This window comes from Macaca nemestrina, chromosome 6 (genome assembly GCF_043159975.1).
Source record: "Macaca nemestrina isolate mMacNem1 chromosome 6, mMacNem.hap1, whole genome shotgun sequence".
NCBI classification, from domain to species: Eukaryota; Metazoa; Chordata; class Mammalia; order Primates; family Cercopithecidae; genus Macaca; species Macaca nemestrina.
The window spans coordinates 178,283,279-178,303,758 of NC_092130.1; the positions used below are offsets into that span (position 1 = coordinate 178,283,279).

The 20,480-nt window shown below is 44.5% G+C and overlaps 1 long non-coding RNA gene across 2 annotated transcripts in view; it reads right to left on the reverse strand.

The window, feature by feature from the left end:
* LOC105489441 (uncharacterized) overlaps positions 1 to 20,183 on the reverse strand; it is a 46,186-nt gene extending 26,003 nt beyond the window's left edge. For both annotated transcript variants that reach the window (XR_011624374.1, XR_011624375.1), the window contains exons 1-2: positions 19,691 to 20,183; positions 5,931 to 6,007 (exon numbers count right to left, since the gene is read on the reverse strand). This is a non-coding gene — a long non-coding RNA (uncharacterized lncRNA). The remainder of the gene's footprint in view (positions 1 to 5,930; positions 6,008 to 19,690) is intronic.
* Positions 20,184 to 20,480: the final 297 nt, after the last annotated feature.

Genomic DNA, 20,480 nt, shown 5'->3' on the forward strand with positions numbered 1-20,480 from the left:
TCTTCAAAGCACTTTACATGAATTAACTCATTAAACCTCTTAGCAAATTGTCCCATTTTACGGTGAGGAAACTGAGGCACAAATAAGTTAAGGAAACAAGCCCACAGTAAGGGCAGGGCTAGGGTCTGAGCTCAGGCCACCAGGCAGGGGTCTGCTGGGAACCACGACGAACTTGCGGCCTTTCAGGTCACGTTCTGCCCTGGGTGCCATGAAAGCTGCTCTAGGACCCGGTTGAGGTATGGGGCCCATCTCCTCCCCTGGAACAGGCGCTCAGGGCTGGAGGCAGGGGGCACAGAGAGGCTCAGTAAGGTCACAGTCAGCAGACGGGTCTCCCGAGAGTGCAGAGAAATGGCCCTGTGGGTAGAAAGGCAATTCTGCCCGTGGGATGCACCTCGTCCTCCCTCTCCACACACCTCTCTGCTCCTTCACAGTGGAGTTTCTGGTAAGCCACAGGAGGAAACAAGCACACAGCAAGGTGAGGCAGCTCCGCACAGAGAGAAGAATCACGACCACGAATGCGCAAGGAGGTGAGGCAAATCCAGACGGAGAGGAGAGCCACGGCCACGAGCACACAGCAAGGTGAAGCAGCTCCACACAGAGAGAAGAATCACGACCACAAGCGCGCAGGGAGGTGAGGCAGCTCCGCACGGAGAGAGACGGCCGCGAGCGCACAGGGAGGTGAGGCGGCTCCGCACGGAGACGGGAGCCAGGGCCGCGTGTGTGGAGGTCTCTGAGGGTGCTGGGCCTGTCTCCAATGCCAGTGCCACCCATGGAAGGGAAGGTCACGACATGGTGAGGGGACACCACACAGGCCCTGCGGAGCAGCCACCCCACCACGAGACGTCGCTGGGCAGTTTCATGATTGTCAGCCTCCACCAGGACAGTGAGGATCCCACAGTGGGGCACTGGGCTCAAAAGCAAGGTCTGCAGAGGGCAGGCCCCAAGAATGAGTGAGAGGCACACACAGGACGCACAGGGCCAGGCCAGGGGGAGCGCAGGAGGAGACGCAGGGAGAGGTGGGGCAGGCAGGGGTCAGCAGGAGGAGAAGCAGGGAGAGGCCAGGCAGGCAGGGGTGAGCAGGAGGCAGAGCCAGCCATGGACACAGTGCTGGGAGCCCGGCTGACCGTTGGAGTACTGCACCCTCCCCAGAAAAGGCCCCTGCTGAGCTGACCCTTCGCCTGGTGCGGGAAGGGCTGTGTCTCTGCGGCAGAAAGGAGTTTCCCAGAGCAGCCACTCTGCGGTCTGCAGGAAGAAGCCAACTGGCCAAGCCAAGCATGTCAGAGAGGAGTGCACACGGCTCGGCTTTCATGACCGAAGAATGTGACGGGATAGTAGCCACAGTCGTATTGTTGCAGTTGTGTGTCCTGCACTGAGTATAGTGGGTTGTTGGTGGCCCCAAAGAGACATGTCCCCGTCTGAATCCCTGTAAATGTGACCTTATTTAGAAAAAAAGGTTACGTTAAGTTAAAGATCTTGAGGTGGGGGTATCACCCTGGATTATCCAAGTGGGTCCTAAATTCAAGAACAAATATTTATATAGGAGAAAAGCAGAGGAGATTTCACCCAGACAGAAGAGGAGGAGACGGCGTGGCCCCAGAGGCAGAGCCTGGAGCAGTATGGCCAGGAGCCCAGGAGCACGGCAGCCAAGGGGAGCTGGAAGAAGCAAAGGTGCTTCCTGCCTCAGAGCCTTTGGAGACTGCAGCCCTGCAGACATGGGGCTTTTCGACTTCCAGCCTCCAGAGCTTCAAGAGGATGAACTTCTGCTTTTGTGAATTGCCCACCTTTTTGTCATTTGTTACAGCAGTTGCAGGACACCCCTGCACTTTTTAAAGTGCTATCACGTTTATTCTAATTTGTGCCTCACTGCAACCTGTGACGTGGGTTTTGTCATTAACATTATGCCAACTGGAATAAAGAGTAATATTTCCTCCCAGAGTAGTCTTGGGAACTTCTCCCTCAGAATCCCCTGGGTGCTTGTTGAAAGTGAGCATCCCGGCTCTCTCCAGGCCTTTGGATGATGGTCTGAGGCAGCCTGAGTGCCTACAGAGTCCAGCCCTCGCTGCTGGGGGTGCTCACGGACTCCGCTTGGAGCACCTGCACGCAGCAGGCCTGGCTCCCCCTCTCCAAGTGTTCCTGAAACTTCCATGGCTTGGGTCCCCTGGGCACTGCTGCACTGACAGTCATACGGTCTCATATGAAATATTTTAAGCATGTGAAGTTTAACTTCTAAACATTTGAGTTCCCTGATACTTCAAATGGCCAATCTGTGGACCAAGTTCCAAAGGCATGAGAATGTGTGTGAAAGGAATTCTCCTCTCTTGCCGCCACCCACTAAGCTTCCCTCCCCAGTGAGAACACTGCTGTGGCCAGGCCCTCATCTGCTGAAGGATGTAATTGCTCACTAGAATTCCCTATCATTTCTTGAAGGGAGAGGATGCCTGGGGAGAAGCTAGCAATGGGACTGTGCAGCCAGCAGCCTCTCCCAGGTATGAAGCACATGTACTGGGGGGTGGGGTGGGGTGGGGGGTGGGGCTGGTCTGTGAGGGGTGCGTGCTGCTGGCCCAGGGGCCCCCAGCCTGCTCTACCACCAGCTGTGAGGGAACAAATTTTGCTTCAAGTTTGGCTCCCTTGGGAAACCTGCCTTTTCCCATTCTCAAACTGTTAAACCTTTAAAGTAGTGTTGTAAAATCCTGCTTGCTTCTCATTCTCAAGCCTTAAGATTGAAAGAAGCATTTTATTCACACCCATTTGAAGCTGCTCTGCAGTGAACACACATGAGAGACCCACACCCTGATTTCTGCAGCAGCTGAGCTGCATGCAGAAGGAATTCCACGTTTAAATGCACTGCAGGTGCTGGTGGATGGGAGTGGGCACTGGGACACAGTGGGTGGAACCATCTGACCATCCGGTGCAGAATCACTCCTAAGGAACTGCTGCGTGAGTTATGTTGTGAGCTTGGAGTTTTCCAAACGTGAGACTGTCGCGGGACAGTAATGGATGCACGCAGAAAGAGGCCAGTGTCTTTTAGGTTTATCCGTGTTTGAGTCTCCATTCCCCTACCTAGCAGCCTGTTCGTCCTTCAGCCTCGGCCCTGGCATGGCTCTAATTCTCCCGAGGCTCTCGTTCTCACACGAATCTTCAAGGCAAAAGCTGACCCAATGGGGCTTAAAGAGATGCCCTTTGCTTTTTTCCCATCAGGAAAATCACCGCTGCTGTAATAATTTGCTCGGAGCAGTGGTCTAGCAGCTGTCTAAATTGACAGGGTCACTCCTTGCCCCGCCACAGCCCAACTTTTTAGGGACCGTGGGCTCAGGTTTCTAATAAGTGCACATTCCTCAGTAACCCAAAGCAGCCCGCAGGACTTGGGGCGCTTGGAGATGGATGTTCGTCCCTTCTCACTCTGGAAACTTCAAAGGGCGGATGAGGGCCCGGCCGACATGGCCCACATCCTGATACTTCCTGTGCACACCACACTGGGCCTTGCAAAAGCTCAGGTTATCACGCGCCCGGCTGTCTGGCTGTGCAAAATTCAATCCTGCCCTCCGCTCACCTCTCCCTTGCACTTGTTAAAAGTAATTAGTGTTTGCATCCATATCTGAACTTTGATTTGTTTCCAGGATGGAGACGTTGATATTTCTTCTGATGGCTACATAAATCACACATTATTAAGTTACCTCCCGTTACACTTTTTTAAGTGTTGGAAACTCCTGACTTTAAAAGAAGGGAACTCATGTTAACACAGGCAAACGGCAGACCAATCCAGGAGCTGCAGCCAGCCATAGACAGACAAAGCCTCACGTACACATATTAACCTCCCTCCTCCTGCCTTCCTGCTCCTGGAATTCTGTTTCAGTCCTCCAATAGAAGGTTATGACAGCCATCAATTGACAGTTCACAGATATGATTCATGGACTGGTCCCCCCAGTCTCACTATATTTCTTAGAGGGGCATCCATGGGAAGCATCATTCCCATTTCACAGAGGAGGAAACTGGGAAACTCAGCCTGGGGACGCTGGGTGACTTGCCACCACGTCACCTAACCAGGGGCCGGCAGACAGTGGCTGCCACCTTGGTCTCTGCCCTGGTGCTGGCGAGGTGGCGCCAAAGCTTGCCACTCCCAGTGGGTCTTGTGGGTGAGACTTGGCTCTGCTAGGAACACCTAACAGAGCTCCTGAAAGCGCCAGTGGGGAACCCAGCCCTCCCCATGCCTGATCCCAGCGTCCACTCTCCCAACCACGCCCCACAGGTGAAGCCAGGAGCAGCCTGGAGGAAACCAGCTCATCACAAGCCCAGCTACGGGGAGTGTTTGGTGAGAAAGTGGCTGGGCCCAGTCAGAGCCAATGAGGGAAATGGGAGTTTGTCCAGGTTCCCAGTATCAGGTCTCCTGCTGTGGCCCACAGGCCTTGAATCCCGACCACCCTCTCCTTTACACACAGCACCCGGGGCAGAAGCAGCACGAACTGAGCTGAGGCAAACAAACCTGGGTTCTCTTCTTGGAAACATGGCCACCTGTACCGGAAGCCAGGCACACCCAGGAGCTCATACCTTCATTTTTACATAAGCCAAACGTTGAGGGGTTTGTCCTACCCAACCAGCTTAGCATAGCACTCACTCAGTAGCCTTGCAAAGGTGGATGGGATAATTTACCATGAGTTACAGTGTATCTTTGTAGGATGATGAAGTTCACGTTTATCTAGAATATAAAGTACTTTTTCTAGTAATAATTTGAGATGTATTTTCTTCTCTGAAGAGTTTGCTGATTTTTTTTTTCCCCAGAATCAGATGTATGAACTAGTGAGAGATTTAAAAGGAGGAAGAAAATGAAGTCTGATACCTCTGTCAGATCAAGAAAACAGTGGTAATTCTTGCTGGAAATAGTTTACCCAGGTAGTATTTGATGCTACTGACAAGTGTTAGGTTTATATACATGTTAACACCGACAGTGATAAATGTTGTAAGACTGGCTGGCATAGCTGGGTGTGGAGGTAGTTTCATCTTAGTCTTGACGTGTGAGGTCAACACTCTGCTGCTCTTTAGAGAATGGTTTTTGGGGACATCAGTAGAAACCAGAAGACCAGAGAGGAGGCTTCTGGGAGCAGGAACAGAAAACATGACCAGATCTTGGGACAGCAGCGAAGAAGACAGGCAGGTAGGGGCCCCGACGTACCCTTTTGCATGTACAGATTTGGTTCATATATAAAATATTTGCCGATAATTCTCACAACTTTTTCCTACAGCGAGGAGCATGTTCATATAGACACTGGTACTTCATCCTATACACGTGAACACAAGGTGTATCTAAAATTACCTTTGCATTAATGCTACACATTTTTTTTTTTTCAAACGTTGCGGGAAGTGTAGACTCTAAGAGTTAAGATCGGCCTAACGAAAAAAATATATAAACCACATTTAAATAAGTCTACCCATATGCATAATTAGAATTCTGGTATGACCTGGAGGGAGCGTTATTACTAAAAACAACAATTATCCGCTGCCCTTCTCTGCAGTTTTGATATGGTCTGTATTGCCCAAGGAAGAAAAAAAGTGATAGGTGAAGTCACTCCCAGTAACCTAATACTTCTAAATGGTTCATACTAAAGTGACTGGGGTCTCCTTTCAGGGATTTACCTTAATGATATCATTCCCAAGGAGTCTGGTTTAGATCAAACTAGGTTAAAGATCATGACTGTCAAAAAGTGATGTCATTAGATCCCATTACTAATAAAGTCAGGGTCATCATGAGTACAGAAGCAGCTTGGAATTCAGGCTTTATTTACCTTAAAACCTGCACCCAAACTTAAAACCCCAAGTGAAATACAGACGAGGTGAAGTGGTTGAAACATAATAGCTGAGAGACTGCTGGCATTGACTTGTATAACTCAGTTTGTAAGGATTTGTCATTTTCTATGTATTTTACATCATCAACTTACGAGATTCAGCAGTAGCCTTGTTTGTGTCTCTGCCTGTTGTATCCAGTCATAGCTTACATTTTGCAGCACAGGATATCCTATTAGAAGTAAGAGAAATTAATTTCTAAAATTTACAAAACACAACAGATCACAGCAATCTCCATATTTAGAATACCAAGAGTGAAAAGGGAGAGCTAGTTTTTGAAAACTAGGTTGCCACTCATGTTTTCTAGACTGTCTAAAGGGACACCAGACCCCCAGACCCACAAGAACCTCAGCAAAATAAAACCAATCTATTGCCTTTGCCCTTTGCACTGCTACAGCAAAACAGTACAAAGAGATTGGGTAACTTATAAACAACAGAAATGTATCAGTATCCCAGTTTCCAAGATGGCACCTTGTTTCTGCATCCCCAGGAGGGAGGAGCGCTGGGTCCTTACAGGGTGGAAGGGATGGAAGTGCCGTGGCGTCATTCATCTGGGGTAATACCCGAAGTTCCTTGCCTCGTGCCAAGGAAGTTTAATGGGCAAAAGAGAGATGCTCCCTTGTGCAGAGGGAGGGGGATCTGAGCAGATTTCCCCAGCTCACGGTGAACTGTGGTTGGTTTACAGATGAGCTTGAGGAGATGGTGTCTGATTTACATAGGGCACCAAGGATTGGTTGGACCAGGTGTGCCATTTATAATGTGAGAAGAAGCTGGCCACCCCATCCTAAGCTTTGATGATGGAGATGCGTTCTCTAACTGGCCTGCACCATCTTCCCTGCTGCTTTTCTGCACATGTGGCACCAAAGAAAAGAGCAGAGGGAGCCTCCATGTTGAACATACCTGGCTCTCAGGTACCCCTTTCTCCTGGCGCAGCTGCCGGCATTTACCCATGCAGGCTTCCAGCTTGCTCATCTATGTTTGCTGCTTGATACTTTAGGCTGCTTTTTATTAGGAAAGAAATGATTTCGAGGCTGCTTTTTATTAAAAGGAAATTTCACTGAGAACTCTCTTACCCTCACTATCTGCCTAAATCATTTCTTTTTACCTCCTGTATCAGAAAGGCGGAAGACAACTGAGTGCTGTGTGAAGCCCCTTTCCAAAGACCCGGATGCCCTTCTCTACACTTTGACCTCCTGGGTTAATCATCTCCTAAACGCCCTACATCTTAATACTATCGCATTGGTGACTGAGTTTCAATACATGAATTTCAGAGGGGACATACACATTCAAACCACAGTGGAAGTACTTTCTTCTATTTTATTTTATTTTATTTTATTTTATTATTTTTTTGAGACAGAGTTTCACTCTTGTTGCCCAGGCTGTACTGTAGTCATGTGATCTTGGCTCACTGCAACCTCCGCCTCCTGTGTTCAAGCAATTCTCCAGCCTCAGCCTCCCAAGTAGCAGAGATTACAAGTCTGCACCACCACGCCCGACTGCTAATTTTTGTATTTTTAGTAGAGACGGGGTTTCTCCATGTTGGCCAGGCTGGTCTTGAACTCCTGACCTCAGATGACCCACCCGCCTCAGCCTCCTAAAGTGCTGCGATTACAGGTGTGAGCCACCACGCCTGGCCAGTACTTTCTTAAGTCCCTTTTGGAGATTCCCAATTTATGTTGCATATTAGACCCAGAAAACTCCACAATAAAAACTTTCTATTTAACTGCCTTTCACCCAAATCTCAAATTTGGCTGAAAAACTCATTCAGTTTGTCATCTGTTTTTATCCTTTTGATCCAGTATTGAGCAGAATGTTCTCAGGACATGATGCAAAAGTTGACAAACTATGGCCAGTGGGCCAGACCTGGCCAATTATCTGTTTTATTACAGACTACTGTTTAAAAATTTTAAATATATTTAAAATTATAAAAGCACCCTATGTATGTAGGGTTATATAAGTACCTTATGTAACAGCCCTAATTTTGCCTCTTGGCCCACAGTATTTACTATGTTAAATATTTACTCCCTGGCTGTTTTAAAAAAAGGATTGCTGACCCCTAGAGCAGACTACAAGGGGGAAGAAAGGTCATCTGTGGCTTGTAGAAGGGGCCCACTCCTAAGGGATGGGTAGAGAAAGGTCATCTGTGGCCTGTAGAAGGGACCATTCCCCAGGGATGGGTGGAGAAAGGTCATCTGTGCCTGGAAGAAGGGGCCACTCCTCAGGGATGGGGGCCACTCCACTCTCCACCTCACCACACACCTCCCTTCTGTTATCAGCCAGTGACTTCACCACATCGGATTGCGCCCCCTTTCACAAAAGCTTTCTTTACCTGTCCATAAATTGGCCAATAAAAGATTGCGACAGCACCCCGAAACCAAAACTTTCCAAAAGTCTAAAATAGTAAAGCATCAACCAACTAACCTGATCTGTTCATGATAGAACGCCATACCCAGCAAGAGTAGAGTCACAGGGAATGTTCACCTACAGAGACCATACATCGCATCCAAATAATAGAAAGCATGTTCTCTGGAAAGAGTGGCAGTCATATAAAAAGCAATAATCATAAGATTTCTAGAAAATCTTAAATATTCAGAGATTAAATATTTAAAAGGCTAAATAACTCATGAATTAAGGAAGAAACCACAACAGAAAAGAGACAAAAATGTAATTGATTCATGATACCATAACACATCAAAAGTTTTGAAATGCTGCTAAATCAGTCATCGGAGGTACATTTATAGCTTTAGATGCCTATATTAGAAAAGATGAAAGGTGTAACATAAATTTCTTCTATTTGTACCTAAAGAGGTAGAAAACAATTAAATTCCAAATACAAAGGAGTGAGGCAATATTACAAATACGAGTGGAAGTCAATGAAATGTAAAAAGATAACCAGAAAAACAATGAGAAAGTTCAACAAAGCCAGAAGTTATTTCCTTAAAAATATAAATGAAATTGGGAAACCTCTAGCAAGATTCCCAAAGGGAAAAAGAGGACACAGCATTTATGATGAAGCTCTCTGTACAAATGATGAAGAGAAGATATCATTAGAGATCCCACAAATGAAAATGATAAGAGTGGGTATATAGCAGTAACTTAGTGGATATACAACAGCAACTAAGTAACTTATTAATGTAAATAAATTAAGCAACGTAGAGAAAATTGATAAATTAAAGAAACATGAAAAAGAAATTGCAAATCTAAGTAGCCACATGTCCATTGAATATGCTAAATTATTAATTAAAAATCTTACCACAGAGAAAACTTCTAACCGAGAAGGTTTTACTGCAGGGGTATCCAATCTTTTGGCTTCCCTGGGTCACACTGGAAGAACAATCGTTTTGGGCTACACGTAAAATATACTAACACTAGCAACAGCTGATGAGTTTTTTTAAATCACCAAAGTATCTCATAATGTTTTAAGAAAGTTTACAAATTTGTGTTAGGCCACATTTAAAGCCATCCTGGGCCGCATGCAGCCCATGGGCCGTGGGTTAAACAAGCTTGTTTTACTGATTATATTTCTATCAGACATTTAAGGGAGAAATAATTTCAAGCACAGACAACTCTTTCAGAACGCAGAGGAAGAGAAAACACATCTAACTTATTTTGTGAGGCCATCAGATAAAACCTTGATAACAAAACCAAAAAATTAAACTCCAGTGTCTCTCATGATTATAGACAAAAAATCCCCTAAAAAAAACTAGATACTGAATTCAGTAATACATGTACAGAATAATAGGTCCCATGATCAAGCTGGGTGCTCAGTAATATATGTACAGAACAATAGGTCCCATGATCAAGCTGGGTGCTTAGTAATATATGTACAGAACAATAGGTCCCATGATCAAGCTGGGTGCTCAGTAATATATGTACAGAACAATAGGTCCCATGATCAAGCTGGGTGCTCAATAATATGTGTACAGAACAATAGGTCCCATGATCAAGCTGGGTGCTCAGTAATATATGTACAGAACAATAGGTCCCATGATCAAGCTGGGTGCTTAGTAATATGTGTACAGAACAATAGGTCCCATGATCAAGCTGGGTGCTCAGTAATATATGTACAGAACAATAGGTCCCATGATCAAGCTGGGTGCCCTTTATAAAGGTGAAAGATCTGTTTAATGCACACAATTAATCAATATAATCTACCACGTTAATAGATTGAGGACAGAAACAAGTCATATAATCATATTAACAAAGTTAATCAATAGAATCTGCCACGTTAATAGATTGAGAAGGGAAACAAGTCATATAATCATATTAATAAATGTAGAAAAATAGCACTTACCAAAATACAAAAGTGTTTATGATAACACTGTACATGTGAGGAATTAAAAGAGCCTTGCTTTAATTCCTGATTAAGGCACTAACTGAACGATCAACAGCGAATTTCACACGTAACGGTGAGAAATTAAGTGCTTTCCACCTAAGTTCGGGGACAACACATGGAGGTCCACACTCGTTGCTCTTATTCAACATGAGTATGGAAACTCTAGCCAGGACAGCAAAATAATAAAATACATTCAGGTTGGAAAGAGGTCAAACTGGATTTATTCACAGAGCCCAGAATTGTGTAGCATAAATGCTAATGAATATCTAAGAAGATTATTAGAACTAATAGGTAGATTTGACAATGTTGCAGAATTCAGTATTAAGAATTGAATTCCGGCCAGGTGCGGTGGCTCATGCCTGTAATCCTAGCACTTTGGGAGGCTAAGGCGGGCAGATCAAAAGGTCAAGAGATCGAGACCATCCTGGCCAACATGGTGAAATTCCGTCTCTACTAAAAATACAAACATTAGCTGGATGTGGTAGCGCATGCGTATAATCACAGCTACTCGGGAGGCTCAGGCAGGAGAATTGCTCAAACCTGAGAGGCGGAGATTGCAGTGAGCTGAGATCGCACCACTGCACTCCAGCTTGGCAACAGAGCAGAGACTATGTCTCAAAAAAAAAAAAAAAAAGAAAGAAATTAAATTCCTATATACTTGAAATGAACAATTAGAAAATAAAATGGAAAACTCAGTATCATTTATAATAGCATCAAAAATGTCAACTCTGTAGTAACAAAAAATTATGTAGGACTCTATACTGGGAAATGTAAAGTGCTGACGAGAACAATTAAAGGAAATTTAAATTAAGGTGAGATATACCATGTTCATGTGTTGAAAGATTCATTATGATGATGTCAGGTTTTCCAAAACTGATTTATTTCAATGCAATTCCAATAAAATTTTTTACAGATTGCTTTTTTCTAAAAATCGACAAGATTATTCAACTTTATTTGGAAAGACAAAGGACAAAAATAGTAATTAACATATGGATATCCAGATTAAAAGAGAAAAACAAAATTAAAAGACATCATCTGTATACATTGAAGAAAACACAAAGGTACAGTAATTACGACAATGTGGGATTAAAAAAGTGATTTAAAAATATAACAATGTAGCAATGTAGGAAATCCAAAAATTGACCAACACTTATCAAATCAAATAATTTTCAACAAGGGTGCCAAAGAAACTCAATGGAAAAAAGAAAATTTCTTCAACAAATGATTCTGGAACAACTGAATATGTAAAAGCAAAAAAAAAAAAAAGAAAGTATGTATATTTTTATCTTGCACTATGCACAATATAAAGTGAAAACATTCAATCTTCCAGTAGAAATCAGAACAGAATAGTCTATTTTTAAATTTAGGACAGGCAAAGATTTCCTGCAGAATTAAAATAAAAGGGTTGAATCTTAAAATAATGATAAATTAAAATTTATCATAATTAAAAACTTCTGCTCATCAAAAAAAAATCTTGATGATAAAGTCACAAAGTGGTGGATGTATTAGCAATACTATACTTCAAAAATACTTACATAAAGAACTCCTACAGTTCAATTAAAATAAATAAAAATACACATAAGTCTTGAACAGGAACAAACAAAAGAAAATATAAAAATAGCAAATGAAAATGTGATGAATATCTTTAGGTCTCGAGAAAATGCCAATTGAAACCATCATAAAATGTGACTGTATATCCACTAGAAAGAATGAAATTTTTATAGTTTGACAACAATAAATGTTCAAGAGGCTGTAGAACAACTAGAACTCTTATTTGTTTAGAGTACAAAATGTCAAAACAACTTTTGAAAACTTTTTGGCAGTTAAAAAAATTAAAATACATCTCTCCTGTAATTCAACAATTAAATTCCTAAGTGTTCATCCAAGAGAAATAAAATTACACCTACAGAAAGTGTTACACAAGAATGTGCATGGCTGCTTTACCCATATTAGTCTAAACCATAAATGACAACCACCGTAGCACGGAAGCATCCGCTGTGGGTTCTATGCAAGGGGGTGCCTTTTGACATCAAAAGGAACACGACATTGATACACGTGACAGCATAGATGAATATCAACACTTTTATGCTCAATGAAAAAAACTGAACATGAGAAGAAACTTACATGATTCAATGTTCATGAAATTCTCTAAAATAAGCAAAATTAACTTATGGTAGTAGATGTCAGATATACGAGTGTTTGTGAGGTAAGCAGGATCGAGTAGAAATTGGCATGAAGGAGCTTTCTGGGTGACGGATATGTTGTGCATTTAGAAGCACATTTATGAAAGCTGATCAAATGATGCACTTAAACTTGAGCAGAGCATTTTATTGTATGTAAATTATACCAGAAATTACACACACACACACACACACACACACACACACAGAGAATAATGATGAGTTTGATCAGCAGCTTGGGATAGAGTTGTAGTTCCAGACCTGGCACTGCCCTAGTATAGTGTAATGGTTTCAAATCAGATACTGCCGTATGTGGAGTAATGGTTCTGGATCTGACATTATTCTGGTGTGGTGTTGTGTTGTTATGTTGTGTTATGTTATATATGTCAGCCACTCAGTGGTGTCTGCAGTCAAGGCTATGTTTAAACAGTTTAAAACCCCTTTACTATTTCCTAAATGCAACCAGATCAAGCACTAGCCAGTTCCAGGCCAGGTGCTCCCTGTTCACAGTGATGGCTCCAGATCAGGCACTGACTGGTGTACAGTAATGGTGCCGGACCAGGCACTGACTGGTGTACAGTGATGGTTCCAGATGAGGTGCTTGCCATGTGTAAAGCGATGGTTCCAGATCATGTACTGCTTGGTATACATTGACGATTCCAGATCAGGCACTGACTGGTGTACATTGATGGTTCCAGACCAGGCACTGACTGGTGTACAGTGATGGTTCCAGATGAGGCGCTTGCCATGTGTAAAGCGATGGTTCCAGATCATGTACTGCTTGGTATACATTGACGATTCCAGATCAGGCACTAGCCTGATGCACAGTGATAGCTCTGGATCAGGCAGTAGTGTGATTTTGGAATCTGGAGGATGGAGCGGGAAAGCATACAATGGCAGTGGGAAACAGGCCTGAGAGTTTTCCCTCAATGGAAGGGATCTGGTGTTCTGATGAGCCGCCTGCCCATGTCGTGTTTCTCCGTGGCTGCTGCTGTGTTCACTTGCTGCTGTGAAATGTGAATAGTCATATCTATTCTCTTGTGTCTTCATTAAGCCACATGTTATATTATATATATTTAAATAGTTTAAAACTCCTTTAATATCTCAATAATTCAATCTTTGGTTGGAACTATAGAGAAAATATGTAACCCAACTTTATATAATTACATGATGGCACATTCTGTAGTGTTTGGAGCTAAATGCTTAATGTGTTAAACACTCTCATGCCAGAGGTAATAAAAAATGTTCTCTAAATGAAACCTCCCTTTCCATGTACCCTGCATCACCCATCACCCTGCAGTCCCCAAGGAGAATAGCCTTCTTTGAAAAGCTATTTAATTCAAATAAAGAAAAGATATGACGTTGCTAGTGAGAGCAAATAAAGATGGAATAAGGTATATTACCCAGGAAATGTTTGCATAACACACTGAAATTAATATACCATGTGCAGTAGTTGACACAGTTCATTCTAAAACAGATAAATCATTCATAGGAAAAATAAACACCAACTAAAAAGAAATAGATCACCAATTGAGCCATATATATCAAGAATGAAATCAGATGTGCTCGTTACCTGTTGACACAACATGAATTTTCTGCTGAATCAGACATGTAATCTACTAAATCAAAGTGAACACCTACTGAGCCAGGCATATCACCTAGTTAGACACATGACTGTGCAATTGCATGCATCCGTGCAGCCTCATGTATTTCTAACAAATTAGCAGTGCACAGTATTTTAGAGCTTAGATTTACTAAACCATAAGCATTAAGAAGTTAATGAGCTAGTTGGTAAAATGTATGTATTTGTTTTGCTTTGTTTTAAAAAACTCAATTCACATGATCTTGCTGAAAATGCATGTATTGGGCTGGATAAACTTGAAGGTGGCCCCCCAATCCCTGCCTCCCAGTGGGAACCCAATTCTCTTGAATTTGGGAGGACTCGTGATGTGCTTCTAGCCAATGGCATCTGGCAGTGGCAATGGGCTGTTGGTCCTGACCTTTGATGGCTTTGCCATGGGTCAGACTCATCTTCCGTAGACTCACCCTGGAGTCCCTTTCTGTATCTGGCTTTCAAAATGCAAGGTGCCATGAATCCTGGTTATAAAGCTACCCAGGATTTAGTTTATAGAGGTACGACTGAGTGATTATATGGAGAGGCAAATGCCACTAAATAATATTTTTATTATTTTACCCACCCTGCCATGCCATGCCATGCCATGCCATGCCACACAGGGCCACAGGAGGGAGAAGCACAGATTTCGTAGGGAGGCAGAAGCAGGAGCAAGGGAATGCCAAAGCCAGACCCTGTGCTGGGGCTCCATGGGAAAGGCAAGGTGGAGCAAAGCGAAGAGAACAGTTTAGAGCTGGCTACTTTGCAGAATTCTGGTGGCCTTGGGTCACAGGGGCTGTCCTGAGTTGCCTGGTAGTTGGCCTTGGGTTAATTCAGGGCAGGAATATTATTGGGTTGGCATGCGGGTGTTTGATAAACAGATGGCTGTGTCTGTAGAATCGGGATGGATCGATTTGCATATGAAAGGCACGCTGTGGGCAGGTTATTATTGGTTATAGTTATATTTAGGAACTAGCCAGCCATGGGAAGGGCAGTCTTTCCCTAGGTCTGTAAGGCCCTCACATGCCCTGGTATCAAGAACACAGAAAATAAGAAAATTTCATTAATATAAATTGGCCCTGCGATGAATGGATGCCAAATAGACAAATACAGAATCTCAGAAAACAGAGTTATACACTCTTAACATCTTATAGCTACAAGAAATGAATTCTACAACCAAGAGAGCTTGGAGGCAAATCCTTCCCGGTTGAACCTCTGATGGGAACCCACTCGTGGACAACACCTTGGCTACAGCCTGCTGAGGCCCGAGCGGAGGACCTGGCAGAGTCAGATCCTGATTCCCAGTCCCCAGAAACTCAGTGATAATAAAGGTGTTATTAAAGCTGTTACAATCGCGGTAGTTTGTTTAGCAGCAACAGAAAAATACTGCAATTATCAAGGTTGCAAGGCACAGAAACTGTCCCAAAATTATTAAGTTAAGAGCATAAGAAAATGTTAACTTTATTGCCATTGCTGCTACAGTGTGATCTGGTTCAGAAATCTAGAGAGTGACTATTGTCAAGATTTCCAGCATTGGGCATTAAAAATTCAGAAGGTGAAAACCAAGGCTTTGTCTGGGGCCACACCACAAGGACTGGACCTTGCTCCAAGACATGCCCAGCACTGGGAACCACGGAAGAGAGTGAGTCCCAGATCAGAGCTTGCAGTGAGGAGCAGGCAGGCGGCCACGGGCTGGCACTCAGCAGGCAGGCTGCTGCCAGGAAGGGGTGTGCCCTGGGCCAGCCTAACTGGGCTTCAGAGACAGACTCATGTCTAGTGCACAGGAAGTGGGATCCCAGCCGGAGGTGCAGACACACAGACTCAAAGGTGAGACTGGCCTGTTGAAAACTTAGACTTGCTCAAGGAAACAAAAACCGGGCCACCAAAACCAGGTGTGAGGGAGAAGTAGAACCCAGGCTTTGTGAGCGACTTTCTTCTCTCTGCCTCAGTTTCCATCCCTGTGAAGTGGGGACAATCGCATTAGCCTCTCAGCATCAGATGAGGTCCACAGCCGACCTCCCATAAGGCCAGGAGAGAATCTGTCAGTCAAGCAAGGCTACTAGGCTCAGTGCAGGGAGGGAGGAAGCTGTCTTGACAGACCAAAGGACGGGGGATATCAGGCAGGAGATGTTCAGGGGTCAGAACCCTGAGCTGGGCACCTGAGAGGCAGGTCTTGCGTTGAAGGGAACTGGCTGAACATGGGCACCAGGGAGGCACAGTAGCTTTGTGTCGGTTGATACGGCAAAGAGAGGGCATTGGAGGGTCAGTGGTTAGTCTCCATAATAAGCTACTTCAATCAGTTAGCAGTCTTGCCTTCCAGGAGAAAGTCTTCCTAGAACCAACAGTGGAGTGATTGACATCTGGTCTCAGTATTCTCAGCATAGAAAGAGGAAATGGCTTAGCTCAGGGAGGGAAGAGCAACTCCGTCTTTGTCATCAATGGATTACATTAAATAATGTGAATAAAGCTGTGAGTTTAACCTGAAACACACAGTAGGTGCCTATGAAAGTACCGTCCACTTCACGGCAACAAGGCTGACTCAGCGCAGCTCACTTTTCCTTGAAGTGTGGTGGATCTTTTAATTTTACTGAACTAGCGGAGGGTTTACGCCTGAGCCTGGGGAGTGTGGGGAGGGCTTAGAACATTAGGGACTGCGTGGGCACAGGACAGGAAGCTGGGCACCATTAAGAACAAGTTTCCATAGCTGAGGAATGTGTAGGACCTGCTCGGATCTGTTCTGGCTTCTCTTCAGTAAAAGAAATGTATTTCTCAGCCTCATCAGACTTGTTGTTCCCTTTAACTCTTGGAAATATGGATTAATGTTGTGTGGTCATTATTTCTCACAAACACCTAAGCCCTTTTGCTGATGGGAAGCCAAAGTGCTTAATGAGAAAATCTGGTCCTGACTCCTAGTTGAGTTCACCTCCCTGGAGCCTAGGTACCTCCCCGGCAGGTGTCATGACGTGGGCACTCAACGACAGTGCCTCTCAACTTGGAAATTATGACTGCGATAAACAAACATCCAACCCAAGCCCTCAGGCCAGCAGGCTTCCCTCTCTAGAAAGAAATGGCATTTAAAGAGGAGATACCAGCTTTTCTCTAAGATCATGTTCGATAAATAATAGCTTGAACATGCTTAGGGCATCTAATCATCAAAGAATCATTTTAGTAACATATGCAATTATTTTATTCCATTTCTTCTAAAAGCAGACAGGACATATGCCAATAGACCAAATTATTCCATCTATATTTTTAGGACATCAGTGTAGATTTGGTGTGTTGTATGTGCACATAGAAACCTTTATCCTAAAAACAAAAATCCAGGGAATTTAAGCAAGTGGCAATGCATTCCTATTTCAGAAAAGAATAATTACATAACAGTAGTTGACATTTGTAGAGTCAGGCACTGTGAAAAATATTTCTATACTGTCTGCATTAGTTTTCTGTTGTTCCATAACAAGTGACCACACATTTAGAGTCTTAAGACAGCCTGAGTTTCTTCTCTCCTCCGGTCTGCCGGTTGGAGTGCCACGTGGGCTCACTGGTTTCTCTGCTCTGGGCTCCTCAAGGTCAAAATCAGGGTGTCGGTCAGCATCTGGCAGATCTGGGGAGAACATATTTTCTGCCCAGAAATGTTGCTGGCAGCTTTCGGTTCTCCGAGCCCATGAGCTAAAGTTCCAATTTCCTTGTGGCTGTCAGCTGGGAGCCTGAAACTCAAGACCACCTGCACCTCATGTCACACGGCTCCCTCCATCTGCAGACCTAACAGTGCCTTGAGCCCCTCTCGTTCTTTGAGTCTCTCTTCCTTTCTCTTTGCTGCATCTCTGTGACGCCAGCCAGAGAAAGTTCTCTGCTTTACAGGGCTTGTGGTGGGTTGCATTTTGCCCCTAGATATTGAAGTCTATTTTCCAGGACCTGTGACTATGACTTCATTTGGAAATAAGGTCATAGTAGATGATCCAAATCAAATGGGTCATTGAGGTGGGCCCTAATACAGTATGATTGGTGTTCTAATAGAAACAGGAAATTTGGACACAAACACACACTCACATACAAGCAGAGCGTCATACAAAGACGAAGGCAGAGATCAGAGTGGTCCTTCTACACATCAAGGACCTCTAAAGATGACCAGCAGCCAGCAGAGCCCAGGGATGGACTGGGGCAGATTCCTCGTCATGGCCCCAACCGTGATGACTCCTTGACCTCCACGTGCAGCCTCTGGGGCTGTGAGATAACACACTTCCAGTGTTTCAGTCCTCAGCCTGCGGCCCCCTGTGTTACAGCAGACCCAGGACGTAGGCTGGGCCCACCTGAGTCACCCAGGATGCTCCTCTCTTTTTAAGGCTCACAACTTTAATAACATTGCAAAGCTCCTTGGCCATGTAACATGACATATTCACAGGTTGTGGGGATTGGCATGACCATTCTTCAGGGGGCTATTTTTACTCTAATGTTTTACGTATTACTTAATTTAATCCTCTGAGGTGGGTCTATCTTTTTTCCCATTTTCCAGGTATGAAAACCAAGGCAAGAGGGGCTGTGATGACCATACCAGGTTGACATCAGGCCAACTGATGCCAAGGTGCCCACTCAGCAATAAGGTCTTGCTGGGGGTGCCCGAGTCACAGGTATATTCCCAAGGCCCTCCCGCTCTAAGTTCAACATGGGTCTTCCTTTCCCCCCATGAACTTTGGAGTGAGTTACCATAACTCATCCTCAGGCTAAAGAAGGCTAAGTGTTAAATCACAGGCAAACAGACTTAAAAAGAATGAGCAAAATTCCAAACGGTTGCTTTTGCCCTTACTGATGTGATAAGGGTCACCTGTGCGCAGGTAGATGGCTCTGCTCCAGTAAGATGGGCCAGAGCCTACGGAGGATCTGCCCAGCCCCGGCCCAGCACCGTGGACCCAACTAACTGGCACCTTCTGTGGTCTCCCGCTGAAGAACACAAAGGTCAAAGACATCTGTACTTCAGGGGTTTAAAACCTGGTTTTAAAGAAAACCATCCATTAAAAATAAATCCACACAGGAAACACCTAAGGAAGAATACACCACACATGAGAGCAAAGCCATCAGAGCCTCCAAGCCCTAATTTTGGATGTGCTTGGTCCAAAGAGATTCCATGGAGAAGATGGAATTCTGTACTGTATTTGCTCATGAAGAACAAAATGCTGAGGCCCCAGGGGAAACGTGTGCTTTTGTGCGCATGCACACACGCTTTCTCTCTCTCTAAACCCATTCCGTTAATTACCTAGAACTTCTCTGAGTTAAACAAAGATTAAAATGAACTAAGCCAAGTCTGTCAATCATTTTCCTCTCTGCACCCAGTTGTGAGGTCCTCTTCCTCTACCTTTATTCAGATACATAAATTCAACATCCCCACAAAACAATGCCTCGCACTGTCCTTGGAATTAGGACAATCAAACCCTGTGATCACATAAGAACTTGCTGCATCCTACCCTTATCAATACGTTTCTCCTAAAACAGAGGACAGCTATTACCAATTATATTTCCATAATAATGTGAAACTAGCTTTTTAAAAATGCATTTATCATTTAAGGTAGTGTTTCTTTGCAATAGTACCACCAAATATGCAAAACAAGTTACAGAGTATGTGTTTTGCTCCCAGGATTCAGTCCATTTTGATCCTGTGCATGTGTGGGCTCACCATGGCACTCCATCCTGGAACTGCCATGCAAATGAGAAGAACAGGTGGTTCCCTCTCACCTCTCCTGCTGAATGAGGTCACGTGTGCCCCTAAGGGTCAATTTCAAGTTTTTGAAACAGTCACTCCATAGATGCCAAGATCTGTGTTATGATGAGTTAATCCAATTTCTTGGAAATGCCCAGGTTCTTCATGATGCTGGCACACCTTTGTTCCAAGATTAGGTACTTTAGCCACAAGTGCATTTATTCCCTGAATTGCTGCCATGTAGGTGCAGCACAGTCAGGGGGCTGAGATATCCTGCCCTCATTCTGAGAGGGTGACCAGCAGCCTGTGGGTCTCCAACCCTCTTCCGGTAAATCTCTCCCCATCTGCTATGTTTTAGCCCCTTCCTAGGTAAAGAGGGGATAGTACAGCCACGAAGGCTTTAGAACAAAGAGTTCCTAAGGCAAGTCTTGCTCACAGCCAAGATGCTCCTCCCCTTTGTGTTAGAGAATGATGCACCTGGACAGCAGGCGGATGGCCTGCTCTGCCTCCTCCCTGTGTCCAAGCCCCCTGGGCGGTGGGATCATTCCAGGAACAATGCTCTAGAAAACAGTCTGGAATTCCAGAACCATTCAGAGGTCATAGACCTGGGTTCTGGTAAGGAAGGCCCCACCCGTCTGTTACAAGAGGCAGGTGCGCCTGGGTTTCTAGCTGCAGGAGAATGTGAGAAGGCTGGAGCTGACTGCCTTCGGCTGCTCAGACCAGCGCTCCTGGTCTCTGGGGAGGGACAGTGCCGAGGGGAGGAAATGGCAAGAGAGAAACCTTCCTTTACTCTGAGCTAGAAGCAAACACCCAGAGCTATTCAAA